Genomic DNA, 18,303 nt, shown 5'->3' with positions numbered 1-18,303 from the left:
TTTTGTTCTTATTCCTCCCCTCCTCCCATCTGTGGTTTCTGCGGCTTTCCCTTCCTCTGAGAGGTCAAGTGACCCTCACTTGCATAACCTTCTTTCAAGGTTGGCCATCAGGGGCCATCACAGTAGTAGCAATCTTCTTCTTCCCTCCCAAGGGTTGATCTCACAGCCCAGGCCCGACTCGCCCCGCTGGATGGTTGATCTGTATTTGGATTCCCTGCTCCACTGCATACAATGCTACAACTTATGTTTAATATATTTTTATTGAGTGAAGCATATCAGAAAACACAATCCAGTCATCATTGAAACAGCAAACAGGAAACCATAGCATGATGACCCCACTAGAAAACAATGGCAAAACACTCTTTTCACCTTACACAAAGAACCCCGCTACCCCCCTTCCCATCCCACCCCTAGCCAACCCCCCCGGAGACATAATCCCAAACAACAGTGACCAGACATTTCCCAAAGTGGACGCTTAATCATTAAGAGCCAAACTGCGCGCTCTATGGGGCAGAGACTGTAAATATATGTCCCACGTGTCCAGAAAAGTCTTCCGCCGCTTGGGTGAAGAGCGAGCATAAACGGCATCCATCTGCATCAATTTGTGGAAGTGACTTCTCCACACCCAGAAGGACGGCGGATCCGCGTCTCGCCAGTGGAGTAGGATAATCTTCTTCCCGATCAATCCAGCTTTTTGCAATAACAACCGGGAGCCCAACTGCGCCACTAGGTGTCGCGTAATACACTGAAACAGCCAGAGATAAGGTGACATCGGTAGACTGACCCCCACCAGCTTCCCTAAATACTCAACAATACTGCCCCAGTAGTTGGCCAACAGGGGACAATCCCAAAAGACATGGGTCATACTGCCCAACTGCGCCCTGCAGCGTATACATTGATCGGTAGTGGCTATTCCTGCTTTATACGCAATCTGAGGGGCTATGTACGCCCGAGACAAAAATTTAAGATGCATCTCTCGAAGGTACATATTACCAGTAAGAGGCAAGGTACTCCGTAAGCTATAAGAAATAATGCGGGAATTAAGCAAAACCGAACCATCCCTGTTCCAACGATTCGCCAATGTTTGGCACAACTCCACATGAGTGCCCCTTGCCAGTTTCGTATAATAACTGGAGAGGGAAGGCTCGTTGGTATGGTCAAAGCGCAACACCCCATTCAAAGCTTTGAATGCTGCCATGTGTTGGGCAGGGGGACCCAAGCTCCTAATATAGTGAATCAGCTGGAAATAACCAAAAAAATGTGTCCCCGGCAGCCCGTATAATTCTTGCATCCGAATAAAAGAGAGAGGACTTCCGTCCTCATCTATGGCATGCCCCAGAAACCGCACCTCTTTGCTCTCCCAAGTCTTAAAATGCGTAGTCGTGGATCCTGGGGTAAACTCCAAGTTCCCCCTAATAGGGGTTAGATATACGCATTGTCTAGAGATTCTCAAAATTTTAGTAAGGCACAACCATGTTTTCCTCAAGGGGCGGACCAAAGGATGATTAGCTAACTGGTGCGGGATCTTAGCGTCAGAGCACATCAGAACATAACTCAAAGCAAGCGGTCTCGTAAATGAGGCCTCCGCTGTAATATTAACAAAAGGTGACTGGCCCAAAAACCAGCCACGAATCAAGCGGAGATTTGCCGCAAGCCCATATTTAAACAGGCAAGGTACTCCCACGCCACCTCGACCCCATGGGTTTTGCAGGGAGTGCAAGGATATCCTGGCTTTTTTACCACGCCAGAGAAAGTGACGCAACATCCGTTCCACTCGGGAGATATCAGGAGTCGCTACCAATAGCGGGAAATTTTGGAAGACATACAACCATTTGGGCAAAATGACCATTTTAAACAAATTGATCCTACCCCCAAGGGAAAGCGGTAAGCTGTGCCAGGCCTGCAACTTCATCTGAGTCACAATGCTACAACTTAAGTCATGAGCATGGCTTACTTATAGGATTTTCCTGTGGATTTTGCTCCCTACAAAGAATTGTGCAGGAAACCAACTTCCATAGCTCTATTCTGGTGGAAATGAAACCAGAGGTCCAACCTGTAACAGCACTCTGTACTGGTGAAAATAACGATTCTCTGTAGCCAAATCTGCAGCAGTTAAAATTTCTTCTCGGTCTAAATCTGGTAATCAGCTCAGAGTCACTGGATTATCACATTTCGCACAAAATCGCAATACAACTGAGGAGGAAGAATGATAATGCAAAAAACTGAGCCAAGCCAAGTCATTTGTAACCATTTATGAAGGAGCCACTGAGAGTGAAATATTACAACAGCGTTTTGGTTATTGTAATCATCAGTCCTGTGAGAGTCCTATAAAAGTCCAAGAATAGAGTCTCAAAATTAATGAGCGCTCATTTTGCAATGATTTTTTTTTGTATTTATAAATGAATTTAAAACTAAAACTTATGCTGCAAGAGGAAAATCTTCTCAAGGAACCTTCAACACTTTTTCAACATTGGGTTGAGAATTTGGCTTCCTCTTTCACCTTGAGATGTTCCTAATACTGCATAAGTTTAAAAACATAGAAAAGTTATTACATAGAGAGATTGTAATTCATTTTGAGTCTCTGTTCTTGGACTTGTATAGTAGGACTCTCACAGGACTGATGATTACAGTACCTAAATCGCCAGTGTAATATTTCACTCTCAGCGGTTCCTTCATAAATAGTTACAAATTACTCAGGTTGCCTCAGTTTGTTGGCTGTATCAGATCCACCAATATCTTTTCTTTCCTCTGAAATCTTGTCCACTTTCTTAAAGGGATTTAAATTCATACCCATAGCTACTTTTTGCTGAAAGGTGAAAGAAATGTTTCCCCTTCATCTTTGAGAATACTGCCTGCTTTGCTTGAAGATGGTTTAGTAAAAAGATTGCCTGTGAGACTGCAGTAGATCAGAGTTTATAGTGACTGAAGTCTATTATGAAGAGATGTGGTAAATGATTGGGAAGAGCATTTATCACATGGTGAACGTCTGCTGCATTTTGATACATTTAACCCTTTGCCTCTCTTTGCCTGAGTTTGCCAGAATTGGGTGATAACGTACACCCATATAATATTTGCAGGATGACATGGGTAGAGCATGAATATTGTAAGTCTTTTTTTGTGTTAAAGCACCGAGGTAATCGCAGCTTTACTATCCTGCATTTTCATAGTGAATATAAGTTTTTATTGTAGGTTTATGATGATGATAGAATTGAAAGAATGGAAGAAAACGTAAGCTATGCAAACTGAACCAGTTACAGAACAAGGACATATTTCTTTCACATAGTTGTTCATTTATCATCTTGCAATTCTGAATTGTTCCATTCATACTTAGATGACAGAACATATGTGAAGATTTTATACCAATAGAATGTCAGCCAACCATTGGCTGTTTTAAAAATTAGAGATGTTGAGGTTCATATCTGATGAGTGGGAAAGTTATATGGGGAAAATTACTTAGATAACTTTAACCAGATATTCAGTGGCAGATGCAGCCACGTAACTTTAAAGGCAAATATCTGGTAAAGATATACATGGAACGTTACCTGGATAACTTTCCCACTCACTGGCTTACTGAATATAGACTCAGTACTTAGGGTCGAAACACCTGTGCTCTTTTTTTTATTTACAGAGACCTCAAATAATTACACCTCGACAGTCTGGGTGCTGCGGTGAAACACTATCATCATAAGTCTCTGATTAAATTCAATGTAAACTTTTTTTATGCAAGTAAAAACAGTCTCTTTACTATTACCAGGAAATCTTGTTTTTTTCAAAATGACAAAGAGCACTTATCTTTTTTCCACAAAGCAAGAAAATTTGACCAGTCCCCTGATGCAGAACAGCATTTCAAGAGTTCATGGCACCCCACTCTCTGCATTAGGAGAACTTGCCACCATCTTGAAAAGGATCCTTGCTTCTGCAACAGAAATCACAAGAGAAGCTTTCATTTTGATTGATGAAAATGTGAACCAATCAAAAGATGGCAGGGTTGCTCTAACATGTTCGCATTTAACATATGTCAAACTACTTTACAGTCTCATTCAGACCATTGGGTACTACTGAGTCCAACTTAAAAATACATATTTGTCCTTTTAGAGTCAGTCTTTTCGGTCGATCTCTTCCTGAGCTATAATGAGACACCGTCGGGGCTGATGTTTTGCCTGTATTAAAACAGCTCTTGTGCTCAGTTAATCTAGTCTTTACTTTGCAGGTAATGCGACCAACATATATCAACCGAATAAATAATTAAATGAGGAATGACAATCCATGTCATATATCCTTTTTATAGCGATGTTAAATAAAGCAAGATGAAGTTTCAGACCAGTCATGGAAGAAGAATAAAATTCGCAAGTTCCATGTTTTATGTTCCCCTACTTCTTCAGTTGGAATCACTTGTCTCAAAGATGCATGCATGAGTGCATCCTTTAAAATTTTCCCATGCGAGAAAGCAAACATTGGGGTCTCCTCCAAAACCAGATGTATGGACAAAACTTTCCAACGATCCTGAATTATCCTAACTACACCTCTTGTTTGATTGGTGTAAGGGAGCACACAAGTGACTTGTGGTTTGTTATCTTTTTTTCTATACCCCAACATTGATTCTCTGTCCGCAAATCATGCTCTCAAATAAGCCTGTTTAATGACTTCTAAAGGATACCTGCGCTTCTTAAAACAGCAGGGCCTGTCTCTTAAATTCATTCATATCAGAGCACACTCTCTTCAACCTGAAAAATTGACCCATAGGTAAACCTCTTTCAAGGCATTTGAGCAATGACTCTGATAATTGCAATAAATTGTTTCTATTACTTGGTTTCCTAACTTGATTATTTATTTAACTATGTGTCCATGTGGGTTGCTATATGTTGGTCATACTACTTGCAAAGTAAAGGCTAGATTAACTGAGCACAAGAGCTGTTTTAATACAGGCAAAACATCAGCCCCAACAGTGTCTCATTTTATCTCAGAAAAAAAAACACATTTCAGCAAATAAAATAGTTTATTATTGATCATATACCTATAAATGTCAGAGTAGGAGGCCAATTGAAAAGATTAACCCTAAAAGAACAAATGTGGATTTTTAAGTTGGACTTGGTAGTGCCCAATGGTCTGAATGAGATTGGAGAGTGGTTTGACATTGGTTAAATGTGAACATGTAAGAGCAACCCCACTATCTTTTTATTGGTTTACATTGTCATCGATCAAAATGAAAGCTTTTATTTTGTGATTTCTGTTGCAAAAGGAAGGATCTTTTTCAAAATGGTGGCAAGTGCTGCTGATGCAGAGAGTCGGATGCCATGAACTCTGGAAACGCTTCTCGCTTTATGGAAAAAAGATAAGTGCTCTTTGTGATTTTGAAAAAAAGACAAGATTTCCAGGTAATAATGAAGACTGTTTTTACTTGCAAATGAAAAAGTTTAAATTTAATTCAATCAGAGACTTATGATGATAGTGTCTCCCCATATCACTCAGGTCATTGAGGTGTAATTATTTGAGGTTTCTGTAGATAAAAACAGTGCAGGTGTTTTGATCTTAAGTACTGGTTTGATTTTTTTTTGGGTTGTATATTCCCAACCCATGGTGTGATTTCTTTTGTAGTGGTTACTGAATACAGAAGCATAGAAAAGTGACGGCAGCAAAAGGCTGTATGGCCTATGTAGCCTACCCATCCACCAAACTAATTTAGCTTTCAATTCCCCTCTGAGATCCTCTGAGATCCCCTGTGTTTATCCCAGGCTTTCCTGAATTCAGATACTGTTTATGTCTCCACCACCTTCACTGGGAGTCTGTTCTATGCATCCACCACCCTCTCTGTAAAGAAATATTTTCTAAAGAACTGTTAGTCAAAAACAAACAAAGCATGTAATAATAATTACAAAAAAAAAAAATCTGTCCAAAGACCGATTCCTGAGGCACACCTCTAGTTAAACCCCCCTCCTTGGAGTGAACTCCTTTTACTACTACCTTTTGTCACCTTCCACTCAACCAGTTTCTAACCTAGTCAGTCACTTTTACCTATGTGGATCTGTGTCAAAGACCTTACTGAAATCCAAGAACGCTACATCTAATGCTATCCCTACTCTCTGGTCACCCAATCAAAGAACTTGATCAGATTCATCTGACAAGATCTACCTCTGGTAACACCATGCTGCCTCAGATCTTGCAATCCATTGGATTCCAGAAACTGTGCTATCATCTGTTTTAGCAGCAATTCCATTAGTTTGCTCACCACAAAGTTTGGGCTATCTGGCTTGTAGTTTCCAGCCTCCTCCTTAATTCCACTTTCATGAGTAGGAACTACATCCACCCTTTTCCCGTCCTCAGGAACTATTCCTGACTCTAAAAAAGCATTGAAAAAGCCAAACAGTAGAGCTGCCATGACTTCTCTAAGTTCCCTTCATACTCTTGGATGTATCCCATCCGGCCCCATACGTTATCTGCTTTAAGTTTAGTTAGCTCCTCACAAACATACTCTTCTGAAAATCAATTGAGGTTTACTTTACTTCCAAACTTATTTATGTTTGTGTTAAGTGGCCCTGCTGCAGGCCTTTCCATAGCAATCACCGAACAGAAATATTTATTAAGCAATTTTGTTTTATCCTCATCAGCCTCTACATATTTCTCCCCTTCACCTTTGAGTCTCACAGTTCTACTTCTGCACTTATTCCTATCACTAAAATATCTAAAAAAAAGAAGTCTTGTCCCCCCATTTTACCGTATTTACTATTTTTCTTCCATTTGAATTTTTGCATTCCTGACTACTTTCCCAGCTTCTCTTAATTTTCCAGATATGGTCACCTGTCTTCCTCTTTCTGCGACCTCTTGTAGTTTATGAATGCTAATCTTTTTTCCCTTACCTTTTCAGCTACCTCTTTAGAAAACCATAGTGACCTCTTTTTCCTCTTTTCTTTATGTACTTTCCTAACAAAATGTTAGGTTCCATTTTCATATATTTTAGCTTTTCCCATTGCTCTTCTATTTCCTAGATTTTCCTATCCAGCTAATGACTCCTTGAGGTATGCCCAATTTTAAGATAGTTTTCATGAAGTCTAGGACCCTTACTTTGGAATGATCTTCATCTCCTGTGCTCTAAACCTGAAGCACATCTTCTGGTGATCAGTGATAATTGGATCCCAGATGATCATCTACTAACACATTTATTTAGATTTTTATTTAGAAACTTTTATATACCGGTATTTGTGGGGACATCATACCGGTTCACATAATAACTGTAAGCTTGGAAAGTACATTTCAACAGGGAGAGTAACTGGGCGAGGGGGTAACCAATAGGCAGTAACAAGGATAGAAAACAAGTAAGTCACATCCAAGATATTGTCCCCATTGGTAAGCACCAGGTCTAGTATCGCCTTCTCCTGTGTGGGTTCCGTTACCAGTTGACAGAATAGTTCTCCTAGCAGAGAATCCAGGATCTCCCTGTTTCTAGATGATACTGCAGCCGGCACGTCCCAATCAATATCTGACAGATTGTAATCCCTTAGTAATAACATCTCCCTTTTCATAGCAATTTTTTTAAATATTTTCCATTAAATCTCTATCCATTTCTTCTGACTGTGAAGAAGGTCTATTTGTTACTGCAATATAAAAAGATTTTCTATTCCCTCTTTCCAGATTAACCCACAGTGCTTCCTCCTTACCTCAAAAGCCCGGTAATGCTCTTGTTTTAATATTGTTTTTTATATATAATGCCCAGCCTCCTCCCTTTCCATTCAAGGATCCTCTATGTTTATCCCTTGCTTTCTTTAATTCTGTTAGTTTTTTTCTCTACTACCTCCACTTGAAGGCGGTTCCATGTATCCAGCACTCTTTCTGTGAACAGGTATTTCCTTCTGTTACTCCTCAGTCTCCTACCATGATCCCTTCATTCCTTTCCACTGATAAAATGCTTGACTAATATATTGTTTCTGCTTTTGAATAATTCGAATGCCTTTACCTGATACCCTCACTCTTTCCTGTCTACACACTTATGTCCTCATTTGATTTCTGAGGACTCTGAACTGCCTCTTATCTGGCTATATCATTTTGGAGTTACGGCATCAGTACTCAATACAATACTCCAGAAGAGGTCTTACCACTGATTTGCCCAGAATCATTATCACCTTTTTTCTATTGGTAATATCTTTCCTTATGCCCCAAAACAATCCTCTGTCTCTGACTACCACCTCATTACACTGTTTTGCTGCTTTGAGATCACCAGATATAATCACTCCGAGATCTCTCACCTGTTCGGTGCATATCAGTATTTCACCCCCTAGCTCTCAGATTTCTATGTCCCAAAGGCATGACTGCACTTTTTTGTAATACACTCGAGCATTCTTTGAGCTTTCTTGGATCATATTGGGATTTGCTGGTTACTTCCAATGACCTAGAGTGGCCATTGTCAGAAACAGGATGAATGGTTCCATGTTTCATTGATTCGAATCTACTTCTGGAGTTTCCAGTCTGCTGCAGATCTGTGTGTCATCTTCAAAAAGACAAAGTTTTCCTACCAGCTGTTCTGCAATAACACTGCAATATTGACCAGAACTGGACTCTGGACTCATTTCTGATAATTCCATTGAATGAATTCCTTTTACTACCCTCTGTTGCATAATAGTCAATTTTTTCTGGAACCAGCAATTTCTTCCTTCTCCTATGGGCTTTCAGCTCAGTCAGAACCTGGGCTGGTCTCTGGCACCTGAGCCTTCATTCACTACTCTCCAGAGGTCATGCACCAGGAGCCGTGCAATCAAGCTCCTAAGTCCAGTCACTACATGTTATCATTGAATGATGACGATAACTCTCTCCCCAATAAAGGCTGTGAACTCTGCCTCCACAACAATGCCAGCCCCCATCCGAGTTGAGCCGGGGAGCTGAAGACCTGAGCTAGAAATTGAACAGTACTGCCACTGAGTTACCAGGCTAGCCCCTTCTTAGACCGTTTCTAACTAGGGACCTCCGCTTAGGCTGCTTAGTTTGTTTAAGAGCCTCAGGTGTGGAAGAGCCTCCAAGTATACCACATCTAGCCACTCCTTTTATTTATTTCTTATTTGTATTTATTATTACCTAACCTTTTGAATAACAAATTCACCCAGGGTAGGGTTCAACAAATTAGAGAGGCAGTATATAATCAGGGATTATTAGCAATTTCACATAAAGTACACAACATAGTGATAGGCTAAGCAGGCACTTCCACGAGATATAATAAGGGGAATGCATGCAAATGAGATACTTGCAGAAAATCCTAGCAAATCAAATATACGCCCAGATATATGTACTAAAAAGTGCGCTGAAGGCCCTATACAATAAATCGCTCATAAACCCACATTACTGTAGTAACCCGTGACTGATTCTAAGATGAAAGCCTTCCCCTTTCATAAGACAGTAGTGAGGTAGTGGTCCAGGAGTGGAACTGAAGGTGGGTAAAGCAACGTCTAACCCTTTTCATGATCTGTCACTGACCGCTATAATGGATGCTGGAGAGCGGGGAAAATGCAGCAGAGATTTTCAAGGGTCTACAAAAGCAATCAGCATTTTTGGCATGTGCTGTTGCCTCTCCAACCTCTCTTCTGGCTTCTGCCACTTAAATTTTCTGGACAGGCGCTTAAACTTAACTCCTGCCCTGACCCAGGCACTTAAAAACCCAGTTTAAAAAACCCACACTAATGCCAGCACAGCTCTTTGCATTGCCCACAAATAGTTTATTGCTTTTTTTGCATGGAATTATTAGGGACTCGCACTAAAACAGCTGGTTTTTCCATTGACTAAGGGTGTGAATAGAATGTACACAGATTAATGATAAATTGAGGGTTATTACATCTTGGTTAAAGTCAAATGGACTTGTGCTTAGGATAGGTAAGGTGGGAGAGATCCTCTGTTGATTATTCAGATGAGGGTCAAATGGAGACTGTACAGTAGGTAAGAGATCATGCTGTAATTTTGGAATCTAGTTTGGAAAGAGAAGCGATGGTTTATATGATCATTTGGTGGGTGTATGTGAAGCTGTGCATGATCCGCCAACTGAAAACTGTTTTGGATGAGAATAGTTTTAGGAAGGTTGTACAGAGTTTGATTATTTCTCATTTAGATTATCATAATGCCCTTTTAAGGGCTTTACCTTCCAGGCTATTGCAGAAACTTTAAATTACTCAAAATGTTGTGGCTAGAAAGTTATTAGGCTATCCCAAGAAGTACTCGAGTGGTTGAGATGTTGATAAGATTGCATTGGTTATCTGTAGCATCCTGAGTAAAATTTAAAATTTTGACTTTAACTTTTAAAGTATTGAGGGGATAAGATCAAGCGGTGTAAACATGGGAGGGTGTTAAGATCTACAGAAGGAGCATATTTGGTAGTGCCATCAATTAGAATGGTATGTAAGCAACAGATGAGATTTAGGGTGTTTTCAGTGGTGGCTCCTCAGTTGTGGAATGATTTGCCAGCTTCTAGCCATCAAGAGGGAGATTTGCATATTAGAAAATAGTTGAAAGCATTGTTGTTTCCAGGGGAAAATGTATTATTATAGAAGAACAATAGTTCTATAATGTGAGATTTTGGGGGGGTTTTGTGTTTATTTTATGTGAGTTTTATTTTTGTGTTTATTGTATGTACAATTTTGCTTTTATGATTCAGACTTTATGAATGTGTTACTATGCATTGTAAGCATATACCATATACCTGTATATATATTATTCAAAATGTATTATAGCAAAATTTTTAAAACCTAACAACATATATATTTTCCAAATTACAATACATATATCACATACATATTATATCAGAAATCACACACCCCACATTCATACAATACAGTACAATATTCATATTTTTCTTGTTTGACAAAACAATTTGTGCAAAACTTATCAAATTAATTTATAAAAAGCTCTCTTATAATATCATCATTATTTTCAACATTCTCAAAAGAAGATGATACAACCCTTATATCTTTTTCTCCTCCTTTTCCAAAGTATTCCCTTCTATTCTTCTTCTACCAACTATTCCAAATATTCCCTTATATTCTGCTTCTGTTGAAAATAATGATGATATTATAGGGAGCTTTTTATAAATAGATTAATTTGATAAGTTTTGCACAACATGAATATTGAACAGTATTGTATGAATGTGGGGTATGAGTGATTTCTGATATAATATGTATGTGATATATGTATTGTAATTTGGAAAATATGTATGTTAAGTTTTAAAGGTTTTGCTATAATACATTTTGAATAATATATATACAGGTATATGGTATATGCTGCATGGATTATAATACCTGTGGTTGACCCTGATATGTATATGTGTACTTGACCATTATGCATTGTAAACCAGAAGGTGATCTAGAAGTGATTTTAAATAAATAAACTCATGCTGGAGTCAAGGTTTTCCATTATCCTTTCCTTTTGTCATGATGCCATTAATTTACCCTACACAGGTCAGACTGACTGACTTCTAATCAGCAGCCACCTCTCTAGTTATGAAGAGGGACAATGTCTCTCCTTCTCCTGTTCTCTGGAATCTCTCCTGTCTCCAGGGCTAAAATATAGCTGTGATGCCCCTAGACAGTGGCAGGAAGGGGTTCCTCTCTGAACCTTTGGCTGAGTGGGGGGAGGGAGGTCACCTGCCAGAAACTGAAGCTCTCCTTCATGTATGTACACATATCCCTTCAAGTGGAGGTTGGTGTGCCTGTCTCCAAAGCATGATTGAACAGAATTGTCAGTGGAGCTGCCTAAATCTTTCAGTTTTGTTGGTTCCATTAAAACCTTCTCCATTGTAAATCAGGTAGTATTTCATTTTCATGTATTCAATTTATATCCCGAATTTCTGTGCGAATGCTTGAAAGAGAAATATGATACCAAAAACAGATATACAAATGTATTGCAATAAAATAAATAATATACAGTATGTAATGACTGAGCAACAATTGCAAGACAGAATAAAATAAAGAAGCCAACACACTAAACACAATGATAAATACAACTGCACAATTAGCAATAAAATAGCCCCTTAAGCCACTGACTATGAATCAGAACATCTATAGTAACCATGGCTAGTAACCATCCTGCTCAAATACAACCCCCACCCCCAACCCTCCTTTGGAGACAATTAAAAAACAAAGACTAATTATGACTGTCAGTTACATATTATTCAAACAATTTTGTCCCAATATTCAGAACGGGTTCAGCTCTGTTTAGCTGGATAAGCAGGACTCATGCAGCTAAGAAACGGCCACTGAATATGCACCCACATTCATCAGCCACTAGTAATGCCATGTAAGTGCCATATATGGCTAAAATGTTAGCTGCATAAGCTGTGGGCAGGCAGAGGGCAGATCTGGCAGACCAAGTTAGCCGTACAACTTATATGGCTAACTGTTGAAATTCCAACTTAGCTGCACAAGTTGTACAGCTAAGCTAGATGTGCCATAGATCAGGTCTAAATTTAGCTGGTTAGACTTATATGGCTAAACGCTTAGTTATATGCATCTTCAGTGGTATAGCCTTGCTACTTAATATACATCGTAACTTAACCAGATAACTGGCTAAGGGGTTATTTTCAAAAACAATCACACGCGAAAAGTCCCTTTTCGCATGCAATCACTAAATGGGGATGGAGTCGGCCCCAGAAGAGGAGGAGTCAGGGCGGCACCGGGGCCGACTCTGCGGAGATATCGCTGGTGGCAAAAGGTAAGAAAATAAGAACATGCCATACTGGGTCAGACCAAGGGTCCATCAAGCCCAGCATCCTGTTTCCAACAGTGGCCAATCCAGGCCATAAGAACCTAGCAAGTACCCAAAAACAGTCTATTCCATGTTACAGGTAAAGACCCTTATCGCTGCCAGTTCGCGTGTGAAAGCTGGCAGCCAGCGCACCGCAGTGGTGCGATGGCTGCCGGCTTTCGCAGGCCCGCCCCCCATTACCGCTGGATTTTCTAAGGTCTGTGACCTTAGAAAATCCAGGCCTAAGTTACTTAACCGGCCAGTTTTGAATACTGACCCCATTGTAGATAAAATAAGACTTAACCCTGCCCCCTCAGCAGCATAGCTTCTCTACTATATGCACTCCATCTTGGATCTTTCTCTATCCCATTCTTGTTTAGTATTTCTGATTTGTCACCTTCCACATCTAGCTCTTTTTCACCTCTCAGTGTCGCAGTTGAACCTCTGTGTGTCCTTCTTTGATATCTCTAAAATCACCTTTTGTCACCATGCTTAATTGTCTTAGTTATTTTTTCCTACATTTGTATCTCTCCTTTACATCTTCCCTCAGCTTCAACATTCTCAAGTGAGCAAAACAATAGTTCAAGCTCTCTGTCTGTGTGCTTTTTGTGTGATTATTTTTTTGCCAAGTACACAATTTTATTAGTGTCAACACCTGTAGACATTATGCACTTATCAAAATAAAAGTAAGTGATAATAAAGATAGGGCTGCCCACTGGATCCAGATTTTCAGGACAGGTTGATCCAGTCCTGATTTTAACCCATGACATGCTGGGACTTATTCTGATGTCCCTACTTTATTCCCTAAGAAAAGCAAGACAATAAGTACCTGCATGTTGGGGGAGTAAAACCAGGACTCGATCAACCTGTCCTGAAAATCTTGAGCAGTTGGCAACCCTAAGTGAAGATGAGTACAAAAATTGGTGCCTGCAAACACATCTCAAAATGGGGCTACAGATAGTTACGTGCACTTCCCATGTGGCCAAAGTATATGAGGACCAGAAGCAATCCATGATCTATAAATAGCACCTGTCCAGCCCATGGGCTTTCTCATTGGTTCTGTTTGTTAAGCATGATCGTTGCTAGCAGGATTTCCAAAAAAAGCAACCGTTGTGAAAAAAAACTGTTAATTCTTATGAACATTTGCCATATTAAAAGTGTCTATTTTACCGACAAATGAGAGGTTAGTTCCTATCTCGCTGAACTCTGACTCTGCCAGCTTTAGATTCAGGCTGTCTAGACATACTGTATGATTTGTTAATCTTGATTATAGAATTAAGGGGTAATTTTGTAACAGCCACATAAGAAAGTTGGCAGAAACACATCAGTTTCAGCAGTATTCAAAGCAAACTAATGTGCTTGTGTTCGCTTTGAAAATTATCCCACACAATTACATCTGCTACAATGCAGACATTTTTCAGGAAATAGTGCATACATCTGAAAATTAAAATGTTTGTACATAAGTTCAAATCCCACCCAGACTCCATGCCCAAATTCCACCCCCAGGAATACCCCCTTCTCAGTCCATCTAAAATTGCATACATACAGGAAATATGCAAGTGATTTTTTAACAAGCCATTTCCATGGGTAAAGCATTGTTTTGCCTTTGAAAATTATCCTCTCTAAGTACAATTTGGGGGCACACCCTGGCCATGGTGCACATTGAGCAAGGGGAGGGAAGAGAATGGCTGTGCTGGAACAGTATTGGTGCTTACTTTCAGAGAAAAGTTGCTTTCCGCCCTCATAGCCAGTGAGAGTGCTGATGTTGTCTATGTGACAATTGGGAGGAGGTGGGAAAAAGAGGGAAAGTAGAAATAAACAGTTTGAAATTGGTCAGTTTGGGGTATAAACCAGTCTAGAAAGCAAACAAGTAATTCTAGGCATCCACATCACTCATCATCTTACACAGGGCAACATTGCAAGACCCAGTGTTCATCTGAGAATGGAGGAGGCGCTCTGATTCATTTTACACACTAATCAGTCAGAGGTTAATTGTCAAAGAGCGTGGACATTTGATTTTGAGAGACTGCCCCTGCTGCATGATCTGGACACCTAGGGAATGTTGCCGTAGGGATGTGAATCGGGCTTCGGACGATTGAAAATATCGTCGATATTTTCAAAATCGTCAGAAATTGGGGGCTCTCCCAAAACAATAGGAAAACCCCACAATATTGATCGTGGGGCTTTCCTTATCGTTTTGGGGGAGGACGGGAAAAATGGCACACAAAAATAACCCCTAAACCCACCCCAACTCTTTAAAAGTAACCCCTTAGCTTCCCCCACCCTCCCGACCCCCCCCAAAAAACTTTTTACAGGTACCTGATGGTCCAGTGGGGGTCCCGGGAGCGATCTCCCGCTCCGGGCCGTCCTCCGGCTACCGGGCCGTCCTTTGCACTTACCTTGTGACAGGGTATCCGTGCCATTGGGCGGATCCTGTCACATGGTAGGAGCACTGGATGGCCGGTGCCATCTTGTGCTCCTACCATGTGACAGGGGCTGACCAATGGCACCGGTAGTCCCTGTGACATAGTAAGGGCAAGGCTATCGGCGCCATTTTAGTTCCTGGCACCTGACGGCACGAGTGCAGGAGATCGCTCCCGGACCCCTGCTGGACCCCCAGGGACTTTTGGCCAGCTTGGGGGGGCCTCCTGACCCCCATAAGACTTGCCAAAAGTCCAGCGGGGGTCCGGGAGTGACCTCCTGCACTCGGGCCGTATTGCCAGTATTCAAAATGGTGCCGGCGCTACCTTTGCCCTCACTATGTGACATTTGAGGGCAAAGGCTAGCGCCGGCTAGCTGGGCAGCCGATAAACAAAACGCGATCGGGCCCGATGGGAAAAAACCCACATGTGAAACTGAACCGGAATCCGAACCGATTCCGGTTCCGATTCACATCAATGCCTAGCTTACAGGTCACGACTCTTTGAAGAGGCTGATATGCATGCTCTGACTGTTCTGGGTAAAGAGAAATGGGCAGAAACTCAGATATAGGAGGGTAATGGCTACACTAAGAAGCATGAAGAAAGCATGCTGAGGCAGGATGCACAGAGGAGAGACATTTCCAAAGGTTTCACATGTAAACTTGGCATGTATACTTGTAAGTAGCATGTACAAGTTCTGGGAGTATCGCGAGTAAACGTGTACTTATGGTATCATGTGTAAATGTTAACAGGGACAAGGGATAGTTTGGAGGAATTCTAGGGCGGGGTTCATAAGTGTATGTGTAACTTTCTGTTTTGTAAGTGGTATACTGGTGGGGGAGAATTTATCAAAGGAGATTTACTTTCCCCCTACTTTTTAATATCTCTTTAGAACCTCTAACTACTATTATTTCTTCTTTAGGAGTTTCCTATGACATATGTGCGAATGATGGGAGACAGTTGGGAGGGGCAGCTGTGTGTTTTGGGTGATTGTTGTAGGGAAATTAAAAAATGGATGATTATGAACAGATTAAAATTGAGCACTTACAAATGAAGTTCCTGTAGATTTGGGGTTTCAGCTGTCAGCTCCAGTGGTGAGCTTGGGGGCTGATGCTGTTTGCGCTAGCTACTATGTAAGAAGTTTAGGGCCAGAATTGGATTTGGGGTTGACCCTATGCTATCGGATTTCTAGTGTGGTTAAGATGGGTTTAGTTTTTATCCAAGGCAGTTAAGGAGAATGTGGCGGGATATTACTCGGCTAGATTTTACAAAGATTGTGTGTACAGATCTTATATCCTGTCTCCATTATTGCAGTTCCGTGTTTTTGTGATTGCCTGGGTGTACAAACTATTGCATCAAGGGGGATTAGAAATTGCCTGTCATTCAGTGGGTAATCTTCAAAGCCTTCATTATAGCATTCAACACTCAGAAAGATACATGCCTGGGTTATTTGGCTAAGAATTTACATCCTTACCACAGGCCAATCATTACATTCTCAGTCAGCTGGTTACACTGGGCAACAAATTTTCACAAAAGTCATGTTACGGAAATGAAATTAGTCAATTCTTATACATTTCCATGTGCTAAACATGAATGTGACTGTGAAAATGCAAAATTGGCTCTAGTTTTTTTGTAATATGCAATAATATAATTACATCTTGAATTGTATGCCAATAGTAGGAGACCTACGGTTAATACCGTTTGAAAAATGAAGTCATAGACTACGTCTTAGATTTCTTTGCTTATCTCTTGTACACCTGTTCGGGAGCATCTCTGCGGAGTGTCCAGCAGTAGTCAGCCAGCATGAATATTTCAAATGCTCACCCTTTCTGACTGGGCTTCATATAGTACACTGCTGACGTCAGCTTACTCAGCAGCAGCATGGCAGTAAAACTGCATTGCATCAGAAAATGATGTAATAAACTCTGGATGATGTGTGCATGATGGTATTATGCAATATGATGCAATATTATATCATTCTAGGCTTATTTACAGTCCTACTGGATAAATTTACATGACTAAACATAGAAAGTGAACTATATTAAATATCTTCAAAACGAGAGCCAATAAAAACTTTTCACGGTCATATTAGTGTTCAGCACATCAAGATACTACAGAGTAGGACCTTTTTAGGTCAGTAACACTTTCATTGTTGCCCAGTGTTATCTGGAGATTCTATTATTGAATTTGATTAGACAAGTTTGGCTTGTGCATTAGTGTTTTTTGAGTTGCTCTAAGAGGTTGAGATAAATGAGTTAGGTTGGCTTAAAGGCTTACCTGTTCCCTAAGGGAGAGAGGGACAGTACATTTGAATGAGATAGGTCATTTTGTTGGCAGTGATTTGGTGGCTTTTATGTTAGTATGTGGATATTATCAGTGTAATTGTTATGAACATTTTCAGTAGCATGGGTGAAAGGCCTTTTTTTATAAATCAATTCAGAATTCAGTTCACAGGAACTATTTCATACCATCTCAAGACTGACCACCAGTACATTCAATTCAACTTTAGCTCAGTCCCACTTCTCTGATGAAATTCATCCTGAATTTGTTGCCTTTTTTTCTTAAAAAAAGTATTTGTATGTGCACAATTCACCCAATCTCAGGTGATTTACAAACTGATCTCAATGAGCCTTTGTGGGCTGAATTTGATAGTCTTTCCATAAATTACATCTAGATTTTAAAAATTCTGAATCAAACTGTCCACTAAATCCCTGTAGTACTACAGTGATGAGGGTCCTAATGGATGACATTGGTGAGCTGATATCTCACCTGGTGAGCATTTCTCTGGAGTGTCGTATATTTTATAACATTTTAATGGGTAATTTTAGCTGGAAAAGTTTAGTTATAAGTTTTATACTGTATGTTAATTAATTTTATATATGATATGTTAATTATTACTTGTTGTGAACCGTTCCGATAGATTCTGAGGGACGGTATATAAAAGATGTTAAATAAAATAAAAATAAATAAATGTGGGGTTCTTCCGTTGGCTTTGAAACAAATATTAGCATGCCCACTTTTAAAGAAGAAACACATGGATCCAACTGGGCTTTCTAACAACCAATTTCATCTATTCCATTTCTTGTAAAAGTCATAGAGGCAGCTATCCTAAACCTGCTTCAGACACATTTGGAGCAGCACAAGATCCTGGAGTGATTCCAGTTTGGTTTTAGAC

The 18,303-nt window shown here is 40.2% G+C and overlaps 1 protein-coding gene across 3 annotated transcripts in view; it reads left to right on the top strand.

Annotated features, from left to right (window-relative positions):
• IL1RAPL1 (interleukin 1 receptor accessory protein like 1) overlaps positions 1 to 18,303 on the top strand; it is a 1,713,530-nt gene that overhangs the window by 1,548,487 nt on the left and 146,740 nt on the right. The gene's annotated exons all lie outside the window — the stretch shown is intronic.

This window comes from Rhinatrema bivittatum, chromosome 5 (genome assembly GCF_901001135.1).
Source record: "Rhinatrema bivittatum chromosome 5, aRhiBiv1.1, whole genome shotgun sequence".
In the NCBI taxonomy this organism is placed as follows: domain Eukaryota; kingdom Metazoa; phylum Chordata; class Amphibia; order Gymnophiona; family Rhinatrematidae; genus Rhinatrema; species Rhinatrema bivittatum.
This window is presented reverse-complemented; position numbering and strand designations above follow the sequence as displayed.